At 43.7% G+C, this 27,962-nt stretch overlaps 1 protein-coding gene across 2 annotated transcripts in view; it reads right to left on the bottom strand.

The window, feature by feature from the left end:
• The window catches only part of COMMD10 (COMM domain containing 10), a 133,811-nt gene that overhangs the window by 4,950 nt on the left and 100,899 nt on the right, over positions 1-27,962 (bottom strand). Inside the window, exon 8 of one of the 2 annotated variants that reach the window (XM_072360492.1) lies at positions 13,873-14,861. The exons of the other annotated variant lie outside the window; for it this stretch is intronic. The gene's annotated coding sequence lies outside the window, so the exon portion shown is untranslated. Of the gene's footprint in view, positions 1-13,872; positions 14,862-27,962 lie in introns of those variants that run through there. 2 annotated transcript variants of the gene reach the window in all.

Genomic DNA, 27,962 nt, shown 5'->3' with positions numbered 1-27,962 from the left:
CCCAGGGACATATATGGGAAGGCAGTGTCCCCACACCTCTTTTCTCTTAGCCAGTCTTCAAAGAAAGCCTTGAATTTCAATTTGGTGCTCAGCAAGAGCACTGTGCACCAATACAAGGCAAACCAAGCCTTGTACGTAGGTCTCTCCTCCTATTTATTTCCATGGAAACTACAACAGCTGCAAAGAGCACAATAACACCATTTGATAGAGCCCATTCTCAGCTACAAAACACCATTTTTCAACACATTAGCTATGCACTTTCACCAGTGATGAACAGCATGCACCCACCACCTCACTGCACTTACATTTACTGTTTGGTCTCCATAAACATTCAGCAAGCATCAGTGAATGTCAGTGGGTGCCATTTTTTCTTCACAGAAGAATTCAGTTCTACACCTTTGCTTCATCTGTACTTCCATGCCAGATGCCATCATGTCAGACTGCCCCTCTGCTGCCATCTGTCACATAGCAACACCATGAAATGTGATATTGGTAGGAAGGTTCAACCTCTACTGTTTTACCACCAACATCTGCCTCTAACATTATGAGCCAATACGACAAAATAAGAGGTGTTACATTCAGAGCACAACACTTTCCCAGTATGCACACAGACAAGGAGTTAAATCCCAGGTTTGTGTTTCAGGCTACTTCAGAGAAGGGAGGGAAAATGCAGGTTGTGGTCACAAATGTCACTGAATAGCTGGTAACAGCAGAGTTTCACTTAAAATAGCAGTAGGTCACACTCACACGATGCTTTTTTAAGAGGGTAAGGTCTGGTGCTAGCTGTAAATGGGGAAAGCAGCGTGTGGGAAGCAGCTCAATTGACAGGCAAGGACCCGAGAGGTCACGTAATAGGGTTCAATCTCTGTTTAACCATATAAAGCTGAGCTGGGAAAGTTCATGTTAAATCAGTGGATTGGTGAGGCGAGTCTCTCTGCCAGGGCTGCATCCCTCCCAGATCCAGCCCCACAGAGAGGCTGAGCCTGGGGTCCTACCCCTCTGGCAGGCAGCACTCTGTGCCCCTCGCAGAGTGGTGGGGAGGGGGCACAGCAGTGGAGCATCACCTGCCCCAGGGAAGTGGCTTGGAGGGAATCATACCCCGGGCAATCCCTTGGAGGGCAGAATGTCTGAGCTGGCTGCAGGCAAAATATGCAGAGCAACCAGGCGTAAACACAGACTGCTTTTAGCCTGAAACAGCACACAGGCAAACCAGGCAACAAGAGCAGTTCAAAGACACCTCATTTACTTAGAAGCACGAGCCTCATTCATTCAGAGAAGACACAAAGTGGAAAACCTAGAGGAAGGAGAGGTTTAAAGCAGAAATGCCAAGCTAGTCCTGAAATACTTCAGCCAACATGCACACAAATTTGAACAGAAGGAAGAAAAAAATATTTGTGCCTTCAGAACTTCTGTGAAATAGCCTGACTTCAGTTCTTGGTGCACTATGCTTCACAGCTATTCTGAACTAGCCCTGAACCTGAGTTGTGTCTGATAGGTCAGAATTCTGACTCATACAGCAATAGGAAGGAAAGAAGGAAGGGAGGGAGGGAGGAAGAGAGAAAGAGAGGGAGGGAAAGAGAGGGGAAAGGAGGGAAGGGAGGGGGAGGAAAGGAAAGAAAATGCTCGTTTCAAAATTGTGGATGTTTGTTCTTCAGTCTTCTGCAATTCAGTATGTGTTTCAGGGCTCATATGCATGCATGTGTGTGTATACACGCCCAGCACCAACTTGAGTCCTTCCCAATTGTTGTAACTTAAGCCGCTGCTTTCACGTTGCCCACTGTGCTGTTACAGACCAGAACGAAGGGAACAGAGTGAGTGATGCTTTTCTGAGGACCACTGCCAGTGCTGAGAGTGCACCCTAGGGAAAGGAGAGACTCCTCAGAAGGAAAAGTTCTACCCTACTTTGCAACTCTTCAATGAATCTCTTTTAAACCCTGCTCTGCTCTAAAATCTCTTAAGCTGCTGCTGGTCCTGTGCAATCTCAGGGTGTAGGTACTGTAGGACACCTGCACACAGCATTGCATGGGATGCCAGACAATCAGTTCTAGTAGCTGGTGAAATCCTTCTGGAGCGCAGATTCCTTTAAGAAGAGTGAAGGATACATTTACATGCTCCATTGACTCCCATTCTCTTATCAAATCTCATCTGAAAACAAGTATTTTATTCTTCACTTGTACCTATTAATATCTCACTCCCTCAGATATTAATTTTTGTTCTGCTTTGCAGATGCTTTATTTAAAGATTACAGAAATTTCTAATTGTAGTTTGGACAGACAATTATATGCAAAATAAACCATTATCATGGAGGTTACTCTAGGCCGTGATTTAAAAGAGGAGCACATGAAATACAGCTGCACATGCGCTGAAAGCCAACTCAGTCACGCCACTCTTTGCTCTTTTGAGGAGCAATGTCCTGTAGCACATCTGGATCAGTGAGCATTTGGGGAGGGCAGCTGGGCCCAGGCTGTAGTGCTGTCTCTGACCTTGGGATGCAGCCATTTTCTCTCTGTGGGTGAAAAAAACATCTTCTGGTTTTCCACCCAGTCACTGCCAGGGTGCCAGGTTTTTCCACCCAGTCACTTCTGCATCCTTCCTTATACTGATCTAATCATAGCCATACATAAACAGGGTGTGATATAGCTCAAGAAAAGTTGAATTAGGTGTTCAGCAGGCAATACACAAAACATTAACGTGGAAGAAAAAAAAAAAAAAAAGGAAAAAAAAGAAAAAGGCATATTTTAATTAAAGAAAAAGGTGGAGTGGCTAATTATCCAGATGCTCTGGTTTCCTTGGGGTTATACTTCACAAATATTTGTTTCCCGTGTTAATCTGGAAGCTATGTATGCGACTCTCTTATAAATATTAATTGCATACTGTGAGCCATAATATCCTTACTCCTCACCATGCAGAAACCAAGTTATAGCTCACTCTCTGACACCCAGCAATGACCTCTAACAGATTAATGTCAGAAAATTAAGTGGTTTTTCCCTTGTGATTCCTGGTCACTTCACGGTCCTAATGGAGTGACCCTCAGCAACAGCCTCTGAAGCAGGAAAATGCTGCTCCATTGCACAGCTTGGGAGAAAGAAGGAGCAGCAGTGCTGAGGGGCTGCAGGCAGGATTCTGGGTTTTCTTACTGCCAATGAAATGTGCTGAGCTCACAGAGATACAGGGATGGAGAAGGATCTGCCCCTTGCATGCATTAGGTAATGCGGCCAGCAGCACTTGGCACTCCTCTGCTGGCTGCAGCAGTGCTCCGTCAGCTTACATCCACCGTAGCTACATTTGAACAGTATATATTTCATCTACCTTTGATAGTCCTTGTAACAAAATACTGTAAAGTGCATTGCTGGAATTGAATCTGCCATAGCAGGACACCAGAGTGGAAAACTTAAGATTTCCTTCTGTCTCTCTGATAACTACACTCACTCACAAACACAGTAACACACACCACTAAATGCTTTTTGCATACCTACGCATTTCTCTGAAGGACAGGAATATTTTGCAGCTCATTTATATTACTACTATTCATTACGCTATTCAATTACACTAAGTGCCCTAATTACTTATTTACAAGGGGTTCGTAACTCTGTACTTTTTACCCAATGTGTGCACAGCACCCTGTTGCTATAAACTCCCCTGCCCACAGGGCCACGGAGGGCAGCAGGCTGCAGAGTACCACACCATTCACCCCCACCTGCTCCCCCCAAGGCCTAGCCCTGTGGCACTGAGTCCTTCCTGCCTTTGCCAGAACATCTAGAGCACACTGTGCCTCCACAGAAAGCTTTGTTTTGTGTATCAAGGCTATCCTATCTTCAGATAGGCTTTTCTTCTCCAGTTGAGGAAGCATTGTTTGTACAAGTTTACAAGTTTTCTTGTCTACTCTGCTATCCACACTGAGTATAATCATGTCAGCAAACCCGTTTCTGAGGTGCAGCCTCCAGAACTGAATGCCCTGGCTCAAGGACCTGCTTGCTGAGCACAGCAGAAAGTGTGCTTCCCTGCCTTGCTGCTTCACGGTCCTGTGTACATCCTGTAAGCAGGTGGGTTGCAGCTTGCACCATGTCTGAATGCAGCTGTTTATTTCTGTTTAAAGTCATATTGAGCCAAATTTTCCTCTGCCCTTGCTCGTGCAGCTGGTGTTTTCTTCATTTGTGATACCTCACATTCATCCCGAATGAGCTGCACCTTCTTTTTTCAGTCCACAACTCTAATTTGCCAGTATTATGTGGGATGCTAATCCAGGCTTGCAACCTTCTTGTAAAAACACTGATAAGCATGATCACTACCCTTGCATTCAGGTAATTAGCAACTTGCTGAAACAGTGTTAGGGGCTGATGAACTGGTTGCTTGACAGATGCCAGTCTGCTACCACTCTGTGTCCCTGGGTTCACTCTACAGCAAGGATAATCATATCTTCCCAATAGGCACACATCAGTGCTGGCTCTTTTTGACTGGTTATCAACCAAAAGCCACATACACAGAAGCTGGTTACCAGCTACTGTGTTCCAGTAGAGATTTAGCAGCACATCTGGACATCTATGGATGACATCTTGTTGTCCGGCTACTCTCAAACCACCTCTTAAACAAGCTGCATCAGCACAGAAACATTTGATCTCAACGTTCAAATCACATAAAGCAATTGATTACTTTGGAAGACGTGAAAAACAAAGAGAAAATATGCTTAACGCACAGCCAGTAAAACATGAAAGGTTTCTCTGTTTCTCCCCCTTTCCTGGCCTTTCTCTGCTATTGGTTTGATAGCACTCGGCCTTGGCAGAGCCCCTGGCTTATCTCCTGCAAAGGAGCTCAGTCTTCCCTTTGAAATGTCTGTGTTCCTTCCCTCCTTCCTCTGAAGCATGTTCCTGAGATACTCCTGCGCTTATCAACCAAAACCAACATTGTCCAGCTCTTCGGAGGGCAAACACTGCCTTCTAAGGCTAAGCACTGCCTTCTGGCCTTGGCCAGTCAACCAGCAATTCCTTGAAGGAAAAAAGAGGGCAGGAGCAGGAGGAGTCTCCCTCCACTTGCACCTCAAATTTGAAGCCAGTCTGCGTGCCAGCAGGTGCAGCTGGACACTGACATCCCTATGGAATGGACATGTGAAGCAAAACGTCGACCTTCAGTCATGCTTGTGCAAGCTGACCCTCCCAGAGCAGCTTGCCTTGGGCCACACTGAGGTGAGAGGATGAGTGAGTGGCAGTGATTCTGATGCATCACTGTGCAGGAGGCTCAGGGAGCTCCAATGGAGCTTGGAATTTAGAGGAGAAAGTGCTGTGGGGAAGAGCTCAGTCTGTCCTCACACACGTGGCAGTGGTGGCTGCAGTTTTTACATCTCTGTAAACATTGCTCTCAACAGAAAGTCAGTTTACTTCCATGAGCGCAAGCTGCTTTCATGTTATTACCCAGCGTGTGGTAAGTGAACTGAGCATACAGTTCCTATTGCGTAAAGTTCCCTAAAACAATAGCCTGTGGGAGGAGGAAGAGACATCATGGAAAATAAGGGGACAAATGGCAACACTTACACACAGCAGAAATATACAGGCATTCTCGAAGAGGTGCTAATGCTAAATTCAGCACAGGTTTTCTGAAATTCCGGTTATTTAATTGTCTGGTTTTATACCATGAGGAGGATTTGATTGGTGAGAGCATTGCTCTGAAGTGCATTTAAACCCTGTAAACAGAGCAAAGCCCTGGTGAGTTACAACCTATCTAATTTAAATGAAAAGACATCTTCCCCAGCAGTGTCCACATATGCCAAAATACATACCACAAGCTAGAAAAAATCCTCAGAACCATCTATATTTTACTTGCTGATAATAAATCCATGCAAATGGACACAGTGGTGTACACCTAAATGTACGGTACAACCATCTTAGTTATAAATATTAACGAAATTTCAATTCATATGCAATGCAACAGAAAATGCTAATTTGAGAAATGTCTGCTACCAGATTACAACATACTTAAAAGGCCTCTGCTTCAACATGCACTGGAGAGGTGTGGAAAATTCAGAGCAAACTGACAACATGTTTGATTTATTTTTCAGAAATCTCTGGGGCTCTGTCAACTTATCACAATTAATTCCGAATGCAAAAAATAGCTTAATATTGCGTGTGAAGCAGGAATTGGATGCTATCTCTGACTGCCTTCTGACAGGAGAGAAAGACTACTTCATGCAACCGTGTGAGGCATTTCAGTTTCATTCCTCTGTTGTGACAGGGTAGCACAGAAAAAGAATCCTGGGGTGGTGGGTTGGCTTGTTTTATACCACCACCGGAGTGAAAAAGAAATTACAAATATTTCTGCCTTCTCACCGTCAACAGTGACAGCTTAAGGGAAATAAGAGCAACTCCTCCCGAAGCTCTGTGCACCATTACTCCATCATACTGGCAGGCTCACGCACGTACGGGCTCAGAGCTCACTCATGCTGCACGACACACTCGTGCATTCTTGAATAATTTAGATAAAATATGTAGAGACACTGGGGTTCTCGCTGTAATTACTCGATGCTGATGTTATCCTTTCCAGAAATCTCAGAAACGTTGGTGAGGAATACTGAGGGTTTGAGTGAAGCAAAAACCTAAATAAAGGAATTGGCCCCAAGAAGTTGCTCATACTTGCATTAAACAAATTGCCTGCATCCTTTGCGGGCAGAGAACATCCTGGATGTATAAAATAAAGTGGTCAATATATTTAGCTTGCCTGACTGGCACTCAGATAGCGGATCACTGCAGACCTTGACAGTACAGCAGAGGTCATTAAGAAATAAAAAGGAAGACGAAATGCATCTCTAGTGTATTCACTACAAGCAAGCACTTCGTTTTTACAGAGCGAGCAGGTAGGTCAGCCTTTCCTGCTCACGTTTTGCAACAGCAGATCTGCACAGTGGGGAGAGGTTCAGGGTTTGCCAGTATGCTGAGATTTATCCCATGGTGAGCAAGGCAGCGAGGGAGCTCAGGGTGATGCTCCCGTCCCTTTCAAGACTGCAGTCCTCTGCTGTTACATACCATGCCACTCGCACTGCACTGCATCCATGGGAAGGATCACCATTGATTACCTCCATCTTCATGCAGGAAACAGTATTATTATTTTGTGGAGTGTCCTCTGGGGAGGGAAGTGGCCCCAGTAGCAGATGGTGAGACAGTAGCAGCTTCCCGAAAACCAAAGGTGGAAGTTTTTGCATGACTAAAATTCTTAGAGAGATTTTTAGCCGTCGCTTCTCCCACAAAATGCAAATCATCCCCACTGCTGAGCTTGTATCTCCACTGCAAAGCACACCCAGGGGAAGAGGAGGTAGTAGAGGGTCCAGTACATATGGGCCAGACAAAGCCAGCCTGTGGCCTTGTCCTGCACTTGATGCGGATAAGGAATGGGCAAGCAGCTGCGTGGGGCACAAAGCCTCCTCCATGGTCGTTTTGCTGTGGGATAGCACAGACATGTGTCTGCTTCTAAAGTCCTGCCCTGGAGATTCTGTCCAACAGCATGTCCCCTACAACACTGTGCCTTGCCCTCCCCGTGTGCCTGTTCATACACAACTGCGGCCCTGCGGCACCAGAGAGATCCGTCAGGATTATGCGATTAAGCTAACCACCTGAATATGTATTTCTTTACACAACAGCTAAGCAGACTCTTCACACCTCCCTAAGCAGTCAGCAGAGATGTAGATCTCAACATTAATGCAGATTAATCTTGGAGCACCGCAGAAAACGTCTCATAATTGGTACAAATCAACTGGTTTCGATAGCAATCATCTGCAGCCCACCAAGTACAAAGAAGCTGTGAAATGGATTAGCTGAGACAAGAGAGGAGGGAGAGAAAGAGATAGGAACAAACACCAGCAGAGACCAAACAGGAAGAAAAGCTGAGGGACTACAGATGTGTTTTCAAGGGTGCCGTGTCCGCTCCAGCAGCAGTTATTGCCTTCTCCTATAATGAGCTGTTATCTGGGAGAGCAAACAAAGCAGCAGAAAGGCGCAGCTCGCTTGCTGTCAGCAGTGGTTATCAGCAGCATGGCCCGGTGTCCCACCGAGTGCTTGCACTCTGTTTCTGGCTGTGCCCAGCACAGAGATTGACCCATGGTAAAGCTGTCTTGCCAAGGGTGCCTTGGGGGCTTTACAGAACTGGCTAAGCCTGTGAAAACAAAATAAAGGGCCTGCAATAACAACAACAAGGAATTAACCCCTTACATTGGTAAGAGGTTCTGCTTTGAATTTATGCATGATTTCTAACTGCAGAGGAGAAATACTATGTGATCATGCTGGCTTATGTAATGTGTCCAAAAAGCCTGTATGTTATGGGGGTCTCAAAACATTATGATTCCCAAAGGAGAAAAGCATCTGCTGCTGCAGTATGAACACACCATTATGGCTTTTATTCAAATATGAGGCAACGGGTAAGAGAGCGGCTGAGCTGTCATGACTTGAAGCAGAGGGATGGGGCTGGGAGGTGGGGCCTGATACAGAAGATGCAGACGTGATAGAGAGGATGCAGAAGAGACGGAGAGAGGGACAGTGGCTCTCTGGGAAGGAAACAGAGCCCTGCCTGGGGAAGGCAGCAAGGCAGAGGTACGGAACACAGCACGTATCAGACAAATTCAGGCCTTTGCCTTCCTGCCCTGCTGGGGCACTGGCATGGGGGAATTCACAGAAGCAATCACATGCAGCACAAGCACTATCATCACCTCCAAACAGAAAATTGAGTTTGCTTAGAATCAGAGAATTTGCATACAATTTAGCAGTGGAGAGGATAAAACACTAAAACGCATTCTTCCAACAAGCACTCCTCAGGCTATTGATAGCTGCCAGAAAATTAAAACACCCACAAGGGCTTTTTCTTCAAAGAGTATTAATTTGAATTAAACACATAGAATGCATCCTAGTAAAATACATGTATTAGAATACATTGGAGAGCATGACATGCTATGGACATCTGCAGATGGTGTGATCTCACTGTCCTGCTCAGCAGAAGCACAACATTCCAAGGAGAATTGTGAAGAGAAGGAGACAAAGAAAAAAGAGTGAAAAAGAGGAAAAGAAAGGAAAAAAAAAGAAAGAATGCAACTGAAAAAAAGGAAAGCCTGAAGAAGTCTACCATGAGTCAGAAAGCAAGTTGTCTTTATTGTCTAGATTTGCTTTTTACTTCAGTATTTGCATAGCACTACTCTCAGAACTACAGTGCTGAGCTAGAGGAATGACAGATCCCTGAAAAGACCCTCCTGAAAAGCATCTGGACACCAGAAAATAATCGTGTAACAAAAAGAAAGGAGAAAAGGCGATTTTCCTGGTGATATGAAGTTACTGATCTGCCACAAGGGGCTACAGCATCACAGGTGCCTGAAGTCATGCATAGTAAGTGACACAGGACTTCTGCCTTTAGATGAATCTGGTTATTTAATCAATTGGAAAAATGTTATCCACCAGACACGGGAACTGAGTGCAACATTTCCACGGAGTGTTCCATGCAGTATATAAAATATGGCTACAAAACAAAACGAAAATGCCTACCAGAGGGAACTGAAAGAGCAGGTGAAGTGGAAGGACACCTGCAGAACACCAATGTGATGTGCAGTGATGGTGGAATGACAGATGTGTGTTTTCCTTCCACTTAATGGGACTTTGTGGAGGAAGGGTTGATTGGGCAACAGAGCAGGGAGGGACACAGTCTCAGAAAACACTGGTCCAACTCACAACTCAGGCACAGGTTTCTGGGACACCTGCACCATGCCTGGCCCCACCAAGCCCTGCAGTCATCAAAGGAATGAACACCTCCTACCTTCCCTCAGGAAAATGTGGCACATCCATCTCTTTGGTTGACATCCCTGCAGATACAAAAAACTGTCAGTCCTGCTGGTCATGAACCGACTTACCCTGCTCTGAGGAAGAAAAACACCGCGCACAAAGGCTGTCTTGCTAAAAAACATCATTGATGGCACAGTCTGTGATAAACACAGGCAAGTGCAGTCTAACCACTCTGACTGGGGCAAGCACGATTCTACTTGGTTCTTCAGATTCCCAAGGAAGGATACCAACACCAGGCAAGGCAGCCCACAGGGAAGGGCTGTTTGGCAGAGCCAGAGCCAGTGCAGCTCCAGAGGGACTGCTTGCCAGCCTGTTTGCAATTTGATCCCACTTAGCACAAGCAAATATCAAAATATGTTGTTTCTACACAGAAGGCTGAAGACTATTATGCAAATCATTCTTATCCTAATGCACAGGCAAATGATTGAATTAGAGCAATAGGATTAAATGTTAATTTGTCAATATGATAGTTCAATTTAGAACTTTTTTTTCTTTTTCTTTTTCTTTTTTAAAGCTGACGCTAGAGTTTTTTTTCCATCAGTCAAATGTTTCAAGAGATGACGTCTTTTCTTTCTAGAGAAAACTATCCCTAGAGGAAGGTAATGGACTAATTAAGGCAATTAATGGTGAAGGCATCAGGTGCTTCCCTCCAAATCACTGTGCAAAAGCCACATCCCTGAGCCCACGCTGCCTGCGATGTGAGCTGGGCTCCATCCCTGTAAGCATTCATCCCTGATGGGTGGGTTTATTGTTGTCTCCCATCTCGGGGGAATGTGCACCCACATGTGTTGGAGCTGGTGCAGAGTGCACATACAGACTTGACATTTCTGCCAAGCTAACACTACCTTAAGTCCATAGTCTGTATTTCTAGCCAGGATCCACAGCTGGCTTTTCCAAACCTACTTTCTATGGCGGTGTTGCACCATGAAACCTGTGCTTCTCCCCAGCTCCAAGGTGCAGCCATTCACCAGGCAGTCCTGTCTGATTTTATTGTCTCTGTCTGCAGAGAAAGCCCAGTCTGCTGCTTCACCTCCGACAAGGAAAGATGAGTGGAAGTGCCTGACTGCGTAAAGTACAGTACAAGTAGCACTAGGCTCTGATATAGCAATTTCTGTCTGAGACAATTTAGCTTTTGCTAACTGTGCAGATGTTTGTGGAGGAGAAAACAATCACAAGCAATTTTAGAAGTGAGATGCTTGATGCTTAATCTTGCACCTGTCCTAAGGACTGAGACGGGCTTTTCTTAGCCTGGATGATGCTGCACAGAGCTGCACAGACAGAACATTTCAAATGTCAAATAGATGCAAATCCTCTGCTTGTTCTCATGATAAGAAGGAAAAGTCACCAGGATAAAAACAATAAGCTATTGCAACCAACACGCCCTTATTAATGGCATCATTCTTTATGTTATGGATAATAAGGCAATAAATAATACACATAATAATAGGGAAAAAAAGGAGTTACACGTTGTTAATCTTGATCTTTTTCTGTTTTTTGTTTTGTTTTATTTTGGTGTACAGTTTTATTCTTCACGTGGATAATACAAGGACAGTATAAGTCTCTTCTTCAGGGAGAAGAGTGGTAATGCTCTTAGATAGGGAAGGGAAGAAGCTCAGATAGAGCGCCCTGCAGGGCAACTGATCCAGGTTCAAGTCCCAGCATGTAAAACAAGTGCAGGCAGAGAAAAAACATCTAGGAGCTGTCTGGGTACATCTTCTGCTTCCTCAGCCACAGAAACAAGCCATGGCAGGCATCCCAGCGCCCGCCACCAGCTTGCTTGTATTCTCCTTGGTGTAGAAATGACTGGTTTCAGGCCCTTGAAAATAATGGTATGGCGGTTGGCGACCCTGAATATAGCAAGGGGGTTGAAATTAGTTGAGCACTGTGGTCCTTTTCAACCCGGGCCATTCTGTCATCTCTCTTGGGGGCGGTCTCTGTGTCATAATAGATGTGGGTCTTCAGTAGCCTTTCTCACTTCTTGAGCGTTGTCTTAAAAGATACGTAGCCCAAACAAATGCAACCACTAAATCCTTCAGAGTTCTTCTGGCTGTCAGGGCTGATCTTTCCCTCTACACCCACATCCCTTCTCAGACCTGCAACCATGTCTTCACAGACCGTGATCTCCCAGGTTCTCTGCTGTCCAAAGCATTTCCACCTCAATCTCTCTCATACCTGAGCTGAATGTAGTGCCAGATGACACACAGTTTGCAATGCAGAAATATTTTATTTGTGGTGTGTGCTGGATTTTTCTTTTCTTTTTATTTATTTATTTATTTATTTTTTCCCAGGACTCCTGGATAAACACCATCTGGTGCTAAGAATGTTTGGTTTTATCCATTTATTTTAACATGCCTTTTTGCAATGCCTCCATTAGAGGTGGCTGTGTGGTCTCACTCCCTGCTCACAGTGTCTCCATGAGGAGCACCAAGGCAAAACCTCTTGCATCTCTTTGGTGATGTCCTTGCTCTCTGACAGTAGATCTCCTCACACAGGGCTCACTGATTGGCCCCACCAACTCCTGTACAGCTCTGAGAACTTTGGGCTCGTATTGCACAGCAACACTAATCCTGTTAATATTTACATATCAAGATAGATTTAGAACGCATTTTAACTTTAAATACATGATGCTAAGTTTACTACGAAAATTTCAGACGGAAAACACCAAATGTGATCTTGGTACACATCCAAACACAAATGCGAATTCTTTTGAATACTTCCCAAACTGGAGCAATTTTTATCATAGGGATCTACCCAAACTAAATGATAATCAGCCGACGAGCACATCATATGCGCTCCAGTCACATCCAGCTTCTGCACTGGCTGATGTGAACGGAATCTAGGATAGCACCATTTTTATTCTTAAACGTTGCATTCAATCCATGAAAGTACTCAACAGGAGAAAGAGAAACAAAACATGAGATGACCCATGTGCCCAGCCAGGCATAGTGTTTTTACAGCCCCTGTTCCTCTAAGAGTTGTTAAGAAGATTTATGTGCAGTCGCTCATGAAAATGCATAACTAGTGTTTCAGTACTGTGAGGTAAAATATTTATTAAAAACAGTGGGTTGAAGAGAAAAGCTCATCCCTGTGGTCAACTCATCACATACACAATAAGCAGTAATTGTGAGTGCCCAGCGTTCACTTAGGATCCCAATGTAAGCCCTCGGAAAAGGAGAACTGGGAGATAAAGACAGCAGTTTCCCCACCATTGAAAGAGAAAAGGTGGCTCCAGCACAAATGAGATGAGGAACATAATTAATAAGTGTGATGATTAATCTTTCTCTTTATGTGAGAGCAGGACTGGGCATTTGATTAAATATCCAAGGTAGGAGAGCAACATCTAATAACATAAAATCCTCTTTTGCAACTGCTTGCAAGCTCTCATTCCTTCTTCCCTGAAAGTGATTGGAATTTCAGAATAGTGAGGGTTTGACTTTCTTTGTTGTTTTGTTTTGTTTTTCCCCCTAAATTAATGCTGATGTCTTTGGAATAAATTTAATTGTAAAGGTGTGGAGCGGACAGAGTTTCATTTGCTAACTAGCATGGCTTCTCTGTCTTCTTTCTTCTGGTTCAGGGGGCAAGGAAAGCAATCACAGCAGTGGAGAAAAGGCTCTTGGTCCCGGGGCAAAAGACCGTAAGAGGCAAATTAATTGGGATGCTCTTTGGAGCTGAAATATATCACTGTGTATTCATCAGCATCGGGCATGACGACACATAAGGTACATTACTCACACAGACGTGGTTGGTATAATAAACTGGCAAGCCATATCTGGGAACATAAAGCAGCCTTGGAAGGTTCACCTGTTGTGCTTCTCTGGCACATGGGAGAGGGGAAGAAGAGGGTGAGGAGGCACAGCATAGCCCTGAGCCCCTGCCTGCCTACTGGGGCTGTTGGGCTTTGCAGAGGAGAGTGGGTGAACTTCCACATCCTCCTGGGAATTGCACTTCACCCAGTAATTCCTGCATGAGATTTGCTTGTACGTTTGCAAACGATGTTGACCTCAATAGTATAATGCAATCTGCATAAGACAAGCACAACACAGCTCCTTATTTATGAAAGCTTACTCTGTGGTACAAATCAATTTATTTTTTACTAATACATTCACACTTCCTTCTCACACATATCAAGATCACATAAAGGGCAAACAAAGGTTTAATTTAAAATGTAAGTGATTTCCTGTGTTCTGCAACTATAGCTAGAAATAAATAATAAAAGACCCAGACCAGACCTCCTTTTCCTGAGCTCTCATGGCCCTGTTGTTTCTCTGTGCCTGATAAAGGCTGGCTTGCTGCTGGTCACCCTTTTTTCCCCCGTCTCCCTCCTCATTCCCCCACCAAGTCCCACTGCGCAGCAGCTTTCAGGCCCTAATTGCCCTAGTTTAGCATGGATAGCAATTAATTTCAGTAGGAAAAACACAGAGCCAACATTCACCGATGGAGACAGAGGGATTTCCACTGTGGAAACAACAAATTCATCTTGTTCCCTTTGAAGTCCGATTCCTGGCATGTTTAATTTAAAATGAATATATCTCCCGCTGAGTGGATATTCGGCTTGAAATTTGGGCTGAAGTGGTGTCAAGCTGCTGTGCAGTTGTAAGCAGCACGTTGGCCTCAGCCTCCTTTCTGAAGGTATTTCTTTCAGTTCTGAGAACTCCACAGTTAATTTGAACCGGGCTGCTGCACCAGTGAGCTCTCAATAACGTAGAACAACAGTAAATAACAAGTATTTGTTAATGTTTGTTAATGAAGCAGCAGTGGAGCACACTCAGTGTAGACTTCTGCTTTTCTTTCAAGCTGGAGGTTTTGCTGGTTGTCCCCTCAACCGCACCCTTCATTTTATCTCTTCATCGAGACACAGCACATTAAGTTCAGCTGGCGCTGTCTTTGAGAAGAGTACCAGTTATTCTCCAGGATAGAGGAAGAGTTTTACACCGTTTTTAGCACAGAAAGAGAAGCTGAATGAGCTGTTTCCAGGCTCCAGTCTTGTCCATACATCACGACACATTTATCTCATGTTCACAAGGCTTTGCCACTAGGCTCATTAATAAGGTACAGCAGCACCTGTGAAGAAGAAGAACCAAGGTGTGTAGTGGTCAGTGCAGATGCAATACGTAGCCCTATAGACATATCTCAAGATAATCTGCCTGGAAAATTACAATTAGGTTTCGACAGAAGCAATTGCGCGGACTAGTTAATTAAAAATATTACTTACTAAACTTTAATACCATTACCAATGACAACATGACAGTTGAAAGTGACCTAATGTTATGAATATTTAATTAGGATTAATAAAATGCATAGTCAAGACCCATTTCAATAACTAATTCCAGGAACTGGCCTTCTCTCTTCTCCCCTTCCCCCCCAAATGCTTTTCCAGTGCTTTAAAATCCCTTTGCTTGTTCACCAGGGGACAGTGGAGATCATAGAATTACTCAGGTTGGAAAAGACCTTGAAGATCATCAAGTCCAACCGCAGCCTAACCAGTAGCCTATCTCTTAAAAAACAACCACAAAACAATACCACAACAACAAACCTCTGCTAAATCATATCCCTGAGTACCACATCCAAGCGGCTCTTAAACACATCCAGGGATGGCGATTCAACCACCTCCTTGGGGAGCCCATTCCAGTACCTAACCACCCTTTCTGTAAAGAAGTTCTTTCTAACATCCAACCTAAACTTGCCCTGGCGCAACTTGAGGCCATTTCCCCTCGTCCTGTCACAAGTCAGTAGTGAGAATAGACCTGCCCCACTCTCACTGTAAGAACCTTTCAGGTACTGGAAGACAGCAATAAGGTCTCCCCTCAGCCTCCTCTTCCTCAGACTAAACAGCCCCAGCTTCCTTAGTCTCTCCTCATAGGGCTGATTCTCCAAGCCCTTAACAAGCCTCGTTGCCCTTCTCTGGACCTGCTCCAGTACCTCCATGAGATGATTGCCTCTTTTCAGGAAAGCCTCACTACCACATCAACATGCAAACCATACATTTTTAAAGGAGTTTTCATATTTTTTCCTGAAGGGACAGCAAAATCCCCCAGGATAAATATAATTCCTTTCTCAAAGGCAGCACTTTGAGCTATGCCTACAAGGACCAGGCCAACGCTGGTCATATAGGGGATTCTGGAGGTGCCACAGCTAATCTGCTGCCAGCTTCCCATCTCCACAGTAGCAATAAAACATCCACGCTGAGCATTGCAGAAGTCACAGCAATAATTCTGACAGCAGCCTGTGCTCTCCAGAGTCCACACCATTGACGCAGGATGTGCCAGCAAGGCTATACGGTCTGGACCAGGGGAATGAGCCTAGATGTGTTTCAACTTGTGGTCCAGGCCGACTGCAGTGCTCACCCCAAGACAGGTGTCTCAGTGTCACCAAGACAATCCTAGAGATTCCCTCTTTAAACAGCTGAGATCCTCTAGGCAAACAAATTCACATTTGAGACAAGCATCAGGGAATGCTCATACCAGAGACAATATCTGCCCAGCACAGACTTGCCCAACCGTGCCTGCAGACTGACTGCCATTCTGAGAGGGTTAGCAAGTGGTGAGTGATGTAAAAACACCGGAGATCAGCAGCCAGGTCCTCAGCAAATACCTTCCTCTTGTTCCTTGGGGAGAAAACATGTGCCTTTCCTCAAAACAGTCATCTCTTCCTGGGAGTGAGAAACACCAGCAAAGTTCTGCACTGAAAATTGACTGTGAATGCAGCACCTTCTCACATAGATGCTCTGCTCGCTCAGCGAATTGTCACATCTGCTGACTTCAGGTGACTGAAATAGATTCTTACTACCTTCCTCTTGTTAGCCTCAAAAAAAAATGGCACCATTGGGAGAGAGAAAAGAAATGGCAGACCGCTCTCCCCATTCCATCATAACATCCCATTCCCATCCCAGTCCTTCATAACATTTTCTTTACTGGTGACAATGCAAATACAATGAGAAATCACAGCTTCACATCTCAAATAACCTCCAGTAGCATGGTGCCTCCAACACCATTCAGAAGTCTTGGATCAGACCTGTGTGGAAGGAAGAGAGCTGTTTATGGGATAACAGGCACCACAGCATCCAGTGTTCAACTTCATACAACATAAGAAAGTAATTCCTGGGAAAGTGAGGTGCCACAGTGAGGTATCACAGTCTTTACACAGCACTGTCATATCTCCTATTCAGTCCCTCTAAGTGCTCTGGGCTCAGATTATGTGCCCTGGCTGCAGAGGTCTAAGTTGTAAATGTTCCCTTTTGTTTGCTGTTTGACAGTGAAAGGAATTTGTGTGGTATAATAAAAGGTAAAATAAAATAAAATAAAATAAAATAAAATAAAATAAAATAAAATAAAATAAAATAAAATAAAATAAAAATAATTTAAAAAAAAAAAAAAAAAGAAAGAAAAATTTAAAAAAGGTGGAAACCAGAGAACAGTTTTGTTCTGTGCAAAGGAATATGGTCAGTTATGAGGTTACCTCTTCATCTACCACTGGTACCCAGAGGAGAGACATCCAACTAGCTGGCAGTTTTGCTCCTGCACCAGCTGCAGTGCACACCAATAGCTCTAATTACAAAAAGTCTTGTTGCAATGATGAAATCCATGCTTTCTCTTTCTCAGAGACAGCCAGGAATGCTGATTCGAAGCCAGAATCTCTGTCCTCATGGAGGTATGCGCCATTGCAGAAAACCAGATTGCTCAATTAGCCTCCTGATTTATGTAGGTCTAAGATCAGGTCCTTTCCAACTCCTCAAATGCCCAGAACTCAGAGTTCAGATACTAGTCATCTAAAGGCCTTAAAAGCTGTCAGGAAAGCCATTTCAGCGTTTTGCCAGACTCATCACCCAGGGGAAATTACTTCTGAATCCCCAAACTAGGAATGAATATAGCTGCTGCTTGAATCAGGGCTGAAGCAGCACAGCAGATTAAGCCAAGCTGGGCCCTGCTCCCAGCCCTGTGTCAAGCCCTGCAGCTGCCCTGATCTTGCTGGGGCCAGCCGCAGTCCATCACCAGCTAACTTCCCCACAACGTCCTGATGGAAAGGTGGGAGAACAAAAGAGTAGTAAATCATCTCGCTGCTGCTTGGCCCTCCTCTGACTGCACATCTTGACAGCAAAGAGAAAGGAGGCAGACAGTCAAGTGAGACATGCTCAACCTGGGGAGATGCTTCCCCCACTCTGTGGGATGCTGTGCCTCACAGTGACCTGGAAGGGCTGCTCATGCACCCTGTCCAGTGGGGTAACTCCCACAGGTTTTTGCACTTACAAAAACTGCCATTCAACAGATCTGCCAGCTATGTAACATGTCCACCCAGCCTACACTTAAGGCCAGAGCATCCAAGAGGTGGCCCACCATCTTCCAAGGTCACTTACTTGCCCAGAATTACCAGTAACCAGCTGAGTTCCTACAGAACAAGCCAGTGTTCCAAGTGTTGCAGAATGAACAAGAAAGCTGTGGTCATTGCTGCTGGCACCCGCTTTTAGAGATGTGGAAGGGACTGTTACAAAAGCGTTCCTTTTCCTCAGCACGTTGTGGGCTCCTCAAGGGCATCTGAAATAAAACTTGCATGGACTGAATTTTCACCAAGGAGCTGGACTCCTTTACAAAGAGTCAGATTCTCTGTGATGTTTTTCAATCCATTTTCTATTTTATTTTATTTAGTATAATGAAGGTCATATCCCCAGCAGAGCGCTCGTTCTGCTCTCTGTTCATCCTCACACAGAGGCAGGAGGGAGAGGCAAGGTGCAGAACTGAGGCTGTGTAAAGGTAGCACGGAAGCAGCGCTGGAGAAATTGCATGGTGAATGAATGATGCAAGGACTCGTTTGTGCAAGTCAGTGTGAAGTGCATCATCCGTGGAGCTGACCCTTCTGTTGCACAGCAGTCCTGACTGGTGGCTGCCACCAAACCAACGAGCAGACTGGTTATAATCCCCTTCTGCGTGACTGTTCCTAAATATTTCCAAACAATTTTAATGTTCCTTTCTCACTTGCCAGGGTTCTACATCCTTAGATAGGGTTTCTGTAATAGGTTTCTAACATCCTTTCACATATCCTCAGAATGGCCCATCATGTTACAGATAGCTCTAATTTTGCATAGATTAAAACAGTCGTAAGTACAGAGCTGTTATATCCTGCTCATCTTGCCTTAAGGCACAACGTAAATGAAAGTGGAGCTAAGAATAGGGTCTCGTGTCTCAGCTGAGGGGAGAAGCGTGTGCCTGCCTACATAAAGAGAAGTAGGTTATGTTTGGAATAGCAAGAGACTTTTTTTTCTTCTTCTTTTTTATGTCTTCAGAAGTAAAAGAAATGAAGTGTCAAAAGTGTGAACTTCAGCAGAGCTGATCTATTCTCCTTGCCTCATTTCTGAACAGGTAAACTATATATATGTGTGTGTACAAATATATGCATATACAGGAATAAAAGAAAAAAAAGAGAGGGAGAGAGAGACAGACATAAAATTCCCAGGGGAAAATCTTGTCTTGTTTAAGACATAATGAATTCAGTCTTCAGATGCTGCGGAGTCTCGGTGTTTTTCAGCCCTGTAATGTTAGTCGAATAATTATCTCACAAAATGTGTTTGTGTAGGTGAAGTCTCTCTGCTTTGGTTGCTTTCCTGCCATGGAACAGAAAGCTGCTAACCCCTTATAAAAATACAGAAAAGCTGGAGAACATTAGGTTTGTATATACGGCTGCTTTCCACTCGCATTCTTCATGCAAGCATTAGTGATAAAACAACTTAGAAATAATTCCTCTGCGTGACACAGACTTCTCTCCCAGTTGTATTTTCAGACGAGGAGAGTGAGACATTAAAAGAAAGGAAGTAAAAAACACAGCCAGACAGCTGAGTGTTAAATACATCCTGGACTGAGATCCTTGTGCTGAAGCGAAATACATGCTTGCAAAAAAACGGCCTCATCGAACACATTTGTTTAAGTCAATTAAAAATAGGGTATTAATTCAATTGCAAGATGACTGTGTCATTAACTTGGTAAGATGTTTCCAGATGTAGAATATTTTACGTTTAGGAGATAAAATCTGGCAGCGTGGCCCAGTGGATATGGAACTGGATTAAGAATTAATCCGTTAATTGGCTGGGCAATTGGGCAAAGCACATAATCCCTCCACACGCCTCATTTTTCTTCGCCTTTAATACAGAGTTTTTATGCCTTTGACTTTCACAAAGTGCTTTGATACGCACAGATAAAAGGCTTATATTAGTTATTATAGATGAATACTGAAATGCCATAAAAGCATTGCTTAATGAAATATTGATTTAAAAAATATCAAGTGGGACTGGCTCCCTGCCTTAGATACTGAGGCATTTTGAGGAAACGCCTATGAACCAGGGATCTCACATTGGATTCCTTGGAGAAGGTTTACCACTCTGAAAGATGCTGAGGACAGGAGCCTAAAGAAAATGGCTTTGCTCAGCGGAGGGACTGTGCCACCAGACTCCAAATGGCCAACCAGGACCACTCCTGAAGGGCCTACCCTGAGAGCCTGCGCTCAGGGGGAGATCCCCAGTGATTTCTGTGTCTTTGGGCTTTTTTAGTGAAAATGAAACCCACAGGAGGTAAAGATGCAATTTCACCTCTTGCGAAATGCTTCCAATTTTGTCCTCTGCCTCTTTCAGCAGAAAGCTGAGGGGTGACTTTGGAAGGTGAGCATGGAATTGGGGGATACCGGAGACAAGAGAAGGCAACAGGGGTTCCTGTTAAATAAATCAGAGAATCAACAAGAGCTGCTGGAGATTACATTTGCAGAGAGACATTTACAGGATCCCACAAACACCTACAGCTTGATGCACTGTGGGTATTTTAGGTGACAGTGGTATGCTGAAGCGTTTGGATAAAATGCTATGAAAGTTTCTGCACTGTAAGATAGGGGCAGCCTGACAAAAGCTTTGCAATTGGTGAAGTATTATTAGGAGTGCTTAAAAATAAGTTGGAAAGCTATCCAAGGGATCTGGAAGATACAGATCATGTGTGCATAATACAGTGGGTTAAGGTAAATAATGTAATCCTTGCACCTTCACACCTTCAGTTGAAACCTTTCTTTCTTAGCTTTTTTTTTTTTAATGCATTTCATCCTCTTCCTTTATGCTGTTTTGTGTACCAGATGGCACCAACATAAAACTGACCACAGCCGTGTTTCCCAAAGCTGCCATATGGACTGCTTCAAAATTTACTGTCCTAACTCAGCTTTGCTTCGCTGCCAGCAAATTGCCAGGAAGAGTGGCAAGGGGCAAGCAGAGCTGACTCAGATCTCTAGCCCTGAGGCTGCACCTGCCAGCACATCACAGGTCACAAAGCTAGAGAGCCTCACAGTGTTGCTCGTCCATCAGAAGAAGAGAGACATGCGAAAACTGCGCTCTCACATTTCCTTGCTTTCCAAGCTGGCTCTGAAAACCCCTGGATCTGCACTTTCTGATGTGAAATCTTGCTGCACAGGTTCATGGCACAGCACAGCAGCTGGCAATTGCACCAGGTCAGAGCTGCAGGCCAGCCCCTGGGGCTGCCAAAAGCCATGCTAGGCTCTGACAGCCCCCTGACTCTTGACTCCTGTGCAGCCAAGTATTTTACCACAGGTATGATTTTATCCACATCAATAAACCCACTGAAATCTGCTGGGCTACTCACATCTCTCTGCTCAGGCATTTGCTGTGCTTTGCTGAATCTGTCCCTGGGAGCTTATTGTCTTCTTTTTTAGCCATGTTTAGACTGCTCACCCCACACAGCAATTTGCCAAAGTCTCATTAACAGCCCCACCACCATTTATGTGACCCAGAAGCACAGTTCAAAGCACAGATAGAAGGAAAGACAAGTAGAGAAAGAGAAAAGCTCCCAAAGAAAGAAAATCAGATAACCTTGTATCCAGTGCTTATGCCATGAGCAACTCAGTTGGCTTCCACGAGACCTTGGGAGGAATGAGGTGATACTGGGTGGGAATTTGGGTATTGTAGTTCTGCACTTAGTAGCAAAGAGAGCACAGTGAGATGGAAAAACAGAAAATGAAGAAAACAGTAAGCAAGCAGCAAAGGTCTGGTACATCCCAACCTACTGAGCCCACTTGTGACAGAGTTAAAGTGAGCACGCAGAAGAGCAGCACAACTGAGCTTGTAACCTCCTGTACCTGGAAACAAATGCCCCTGCTCAGCCTTCCAAAACCTCAGTGCACGGTACATTAAGAGGAGCAAGTCAATATAGCAGAAATAATAAAAGCCAACAAAAATAAACATTTAATGGTTTGCTGCCTGGGGGGTGGGGAAATCTCTCATCCATCTAATCTGCAGCAATGCATTTCTGGCTTTTCACTGATGTCAGTGTGAAAACTGCAGGCTCAAGGTGCACTAAGTCATGTTCCTCAGCCCTTCTGGGACACCCTGCGTTAAGCACAAGAGTTGATGTTAGAAGGAAATTAAGCCCAGTGAAGAAGACCACAGGGTTCAGTTCTTTTGTCCTGTGAGCAGAATTTCCCTGTGTCCAGGGCTGCTTTGTGCCAGTGATTTTTCTGGGATAGGCAGGTCTGTGATCCCACAACAGCAGACAAAACAGAGACATAAATCAAAAACACCTCCACAGAAACCATTTAAAGGGATGGTCTAAAAATACGCTGAATTCTCAGCCAGGACATGGGTTTTGCCAGTGATGGTGGCTTTGATGTGCCTTCGTCAGGCACTGTGCTAAATTCATGCAGTTATCTCATTTTAGAGAGTGGGAAAATTAATCCTTATTTTAGCACCGTCACTTCAGAGAAGGTAGAACAGGAAACAATCAGCCCATTAAAATAGATCTGAACTTAGAAGTCAGAGAGGTGGAAGTCTAATGCTTTATGAGTACCCATTAAGTACCCAGTAAAAATGCAGAGTATTCCAGATTTTATCCATCTGATTTTATAGATACCCGAGCGCAATGGCGACAAATCTGAAAGCCGGATCTTCCTATAAAAACAAAAGCTGGGAATCAGCAAAAAGCTGGGAAGTGTGAAAAGTTTCACTTCAGTTCCCTTTTCTCTCCCCCCTCCCCCCCCATCCTCTCCCCACTGTATCTTCTCTCCCACTATCACTTCACTGATTCAAATTCTACTCCACCATCTGTTCAGAAAAGAAACAAATGGAGTGCGTCTAATTTCTGGATATTCTGAAATAACCCGAGTAATCTGATTCCAGCGAAGAATCTGCATACATCTCAACTTCCAGATCTTCACGTTATACTGAAAAATGCAGCTCAGCCTAAGTCAAAACAATGCTCATGGAACAGCAAAGTGAATATAGACACGCCGATCTATTAATTCCTCCACTAGATTGCTGCTCCTGATGTGCCTGTTAGCAACAGTGAAAGAGCCGTGTCTCGTTCAAGCTGCCAGTCTGCAGAACAAATCCAAAAGACATTCAGAGCAAAGTTACTTACGAAAGTTCCCCTAAAGCTCTGGATCAGAAGCTAATAACCGACTATTGAATCTGTAATCTAACTAGCAGACATGAAACCATGTTTTTAACTTTGTCAGCTGCCCATGAGCTGCACAGCATGAAAAACATTTCTTCCTCTTGATGGCCAAGGCAACTGTACATCATCTTTTCACTGCAATGTGTGAAGGAGATGACAGATGAGCCTCCTCCGTGTTCCCGTTCAGTGCTAAGAGATGCAATATTAATGACAATGCACATCAGCATCCCTCCAGGAAAACTGTTGAGTTTGTTTGCTTGATTGATTTGATGTTTTTTTGGTTGGGTTTTTTGGTATTTATTTTTTTGGGGGGGTTACAAGGGGGTTGGTTGGTTGTGGTTGTTTTTTTTTTTTTTTTTTTTCTAGATTGAGGAAAAAATGCATTTCAGAAGAACTCATGCACTTCTTCATCTGCATTCCTAACTTAGCTTATGTCCTTGTTAACAGCCTGGGGGTTTAGACACAGCTAACATTGAGATACGTGTGAGAAGAAACTGAGCTGTTGTTTCTCCCATTAAAGACAAGCAATCACTCTATTAAGATTGCTGGCTAGATGTACAGAGACTAACCAGACATCACAGCATGGAGTCTTCATTTCCAAAACATCTTACCAGCAGTCTTAGAATCCTACAATCATACAATGATGCACTCCTTACAGCTGGAAAAGGACCTCTGAAGGCCACCTAGTCCACCTCCCCAGCAATGCATAGGGACACCACAGCTAGATCAGACCGACCAGGGCCTGATCCAGCATGGCCTTGAATGTCTCCAGGGATGGGGCATCAACCGCATCATGGGGCAACCTGTTCCAGTGCCTCACCACACCCACTGTGAAAGATATTTTCCTTCCATCCGGCGCCCTACCTTATAATGATTTATTTTAAAAGTCAAGCAATTAAATTAAAGCAGGCTTCCCTGTTTTCAGGGGAACCTTTGTGTTTTCAGTTTCCTTCTGTAGAGGAGCTTGTACTGGCAAATCAGAGAAGGCTGAAAACAAACTTCTGATGGGGGCTTTGACCACTTCTAATGGACTTTTAAGCTTCAGATATGCCATCACTACATAGCATGTGTCATGTAAGGGGCAGAAATAGAAGCACAGCCAGTGTAAATCTGAACTATCAAGCTTTTTTCTTGAAGTACAACTGTAGATATACTTCTGCAGAAGGCCAACATACACCTTAGTTTTTGTTTGTTTGTTTGTTTTTTCATATAGGATCTGGACAGAAATGGTGACAGTGCTAGTTCCAGAGATTAATGAATATAGGGCTCACCATAACAGTGAGCTTATTGTCAGATCCTAGTACAGAATGGCACCCAGATGAGATTTAGTAGTCAGAGCCCTCACTTCTGCCACCTTCCTTTGGGAAATCTGACAAGTGAGAAAGCAATCTGAGTGTCAAACAGTATTAATTTAGCATTGCTCACAAGATAATAGCACCCATAGGCCCCTTTCAGAACAAGCACTACTATGCTCTGTTGCTGTATGTGCAATGCTATCCCAGAAGTTAAGAAAGTCCCACACACAGAGAAAAATAACATCAAGTGCAAATAAAAACTGTTCTACCCCGTGCCCTCTATGAATTAGCTTTTTAAGAAAATTGAAATAACTTTAGAATTCTTTTAAAAGATCTGGCAAGTGCTTAAGAGATATTTCTCTTAGACATCGAAGCCAGGAGTGGGAGGGAAAAGAAGACGAGTAATTGTTGTAAAGATCTAAATGGTGAACTGTTTGTCAGCAATGGCCACCAAAAATGGTGATCACAAACCACTGTTCTAGTCAAAAGAGTATTTGGGTTGCAATGAAAAGACCTTCCAGCCTGCCAAGACTGAACAGACCCTCCATCAGCACAGCACAGGAGATGGCTTCAGAAAAGGCTTTTATTATGCATAGTCCATGGCCCATCCCATCTCTACTTATAATTGCATTAACCTGACTGAGTGGCCATATTTCTCTTTGATTTGCCATGGAACTTTCCTTTGGTATCCTTTCCTCAAAACGTCCGAGGTGACACCAAACCAAATCCCCTAATAAGACCGGATACAAATTGCATAATCTCTGCTAGAAAAAATAGATTCTTCCAAGCCCAATGGAACAAATCTGAACCACAACTGAGTTTAAGTGCCATGGTTCTAGGATTTATATTGTAACAATAGAAATTCTCAGGTTTTGTTATTTGTTGAAACACCAGTAGCAGGTATTCAAGAAGAGGAATGATTACATCAGAAGTCTCCAGAGTTCACAGAATCACAGAATTGTAGGGGTTGGAAGGGACCTCTAGAGATCATAGAGTCCAACTCAGACTAGAGATTAGGAACAGTTTCTTTCCCATGAGAGCAGTCAAGTAGAGGAGGATGCTTCCTAGTGAGGTGGTTGATGTCCCGCTCCTGTCAAGAAAAAACTTGGATAATGTCCTTAAAAATGAACCTAAACTTTTGCTTAGCCCTGAAGTGGTCAGACAGCTGAACTCAGTGACATTCGTGGGGCCCTTCTAACTGAACTCTTTCCTCCTACCCTCCCAGACATCAAGCCCGATCTTCAGAAGCCAACCCGTTCAGTCTGTTTCCCTTGAAAAGAATATCTGCATGGGGAAAAAAAAAGAAAATGCACCAAAGCAAACAAACACTTTGTTTCCCTTCCAATTTAGGCTCCATTTTATCTAATAAGGCAGACACTGAAGCTGTAGTTTGCATAATCTGGCTTTTATGGATCAAAGAACAAATATTGCCTTGCTTTTGGATTTTATTACTGTCAGGGAACAGTTCTTCATGTTCCTTTTTTGCTTATATTACTAGACACCACTGTCACATACTAACTTTAAAGGTTTTTACTGTGTTAAGATAAGGCCCACAGATGAAGCTTGGTTAAATTCAAAGTAGAAAATAATTTTTCATCTGCTTCTTTACTCTGTTGACCATTTGACGTTCTTGATCCAACAGGGAACGTGAGTATTACCTCTACTTAAACTGATATAATGCCCTTAAAACTAATCTTAAAAGAGTAAGTAAAATCCTGTAACAGTTCAATCCTCTGCTCCATTTATTAGCTTTCAGTCAGCATTCTGGAGATCACCAGATTCCTGCAACACTGAATTTTTTTATCTGTCTATCTCCACTTAATACAAACAACACAATAAATAACTTGATATGATCTCAGTGACGGTGTGATCCTCTCAAATAAAAGTTCTCTGTCCTCCAATCTCTATCCCTACTCCCAGCTCCAAATCAGCAACAGACCCTGGGGGTTAGTGTTATGAATTGCTAGTAAAAAACAATTCAATTGAGCAGCTGAAGAAAATATCTGTTTTTGAGCAACACAAGCTTAGATTTGCCCCAAGGCACTTTCAAGCCCTCTTTATGTATAAAAGTTTTCCCACTTGGACATTCCCCTAGATGGAGTCTTCTTGCTTACCATCAAACTTCAGTTAACAGGGCCAGTTTCTGCACATTTGTGAGCTCTGAGTGACTATGCTATGGCTATAAATTCAACCCATCATCAAGTTGAATTCAGCTTCACAATCTGATTTTGTTCTAAACTTTAGCAAGGAGTTGCAAAAAAATCTTTGGGACTGAAATTTGATGTGTTTAAACCTTAGTTCTGGCAGCTTTTGTTGTCTCTTTTATGAGAAACTTCTTGTAGTTTATAACTTATATAATCTGGAGATGTCTCTCAGGGAGAAGCTGAATTATGATGATGGTCTAACACCTGATAGCTGCAATCTTGCAAAGCAAGAACCACCTTCCTGGCGATCAGACTAAAAGTTACAAATAAAAGATGTGCAAATACTAACACTGCAAAAACTCCTCTTATGCCTCCTAGACAGCCGAATACAACAGGATGGAGAATTAAATTTGCAAACAAAAGGGCACACGCTTCCTATCTCCCATGCAACTCTCCTGACAAGGCAAGAACTCCCTTTCCAAGACCCAAAATTAACAAAGACCTCAGAAAAATAAATGCATCACGTTGTTGATTATTATTTACATTACAGAAGTGGGTAACTGGGAAAAAATGGAGCAGGACTGCCTAGAATTTTTATACCCAGAAAGCTATCACAATATGCTTTCCTGAAAAATAATTTTGATAGAAAATAAGAATTATGTAAATGAGTAACGTGAGAACAAGGTCACGACACAATAAAATCAGGGCTGGCATACAAAATGTACTAAATGATATGCCTTGAGTTAGAGAAATTAAGTGTCATCAGCTCCCTGTGGGAATGAAGACCAAGCAGGTGTCACAGGTGGATTAGAGAAATGGCAGCTCAGAAGACAAATTCACCTACCAGGTAAACAAAGGGCTTTAACCAGCAGTCCATTCACATGGCAGCATGATGCTGGATTTCTCACCCACTTGCTCAATTCACTATTTTCCGGGCAGGCAAATTCTAATCCAGCTCCTGGAGCATCAGAAACAGCTCACCAGACAGAATGGGGGGCATATTATCCATCCTTTGAAGCCTTCCTGCTACAGGTACCTATACAGGGGGTACAGAAACTCATACCTATAGGGTAAAGAGGAAAAAAAAAAAAGGAGATGCACTATAAAGAGTAGAGTAAGGTGAGAGGGAAGAGAAAAAAGAAAAGTCATTGCTGGCCTAGTAGGGAACAAGCTACTGAAGTGCTCTCAAAAGTCTGTCATTAAATGAGTCATCCATTTCCAAATGCCAGAATGACTGTGACCAAAAAGCAGTTCATTAAGTGTCAGGTAAACACTGAGATCACTGAGCTTTTCTGATAT

Source organism: Excalfactoria chinensis, chromosome Z (assembly GCF_039878825.1).
Source record: "Excalfactoria chinensis isolate bCotChi1 chromosome Z, bCotChi1.hap2, whole genome shotgun sequence".
Lineage (NCBI taxonomy): Eukaryota > Metazoa > Chordata > Aves > Galliformes > Phasianidae > Excalfactoria > Excalfactoria chinensis.
This window is presented reverse-complemented; position numbering and strand designations above follow the sequence as displayed.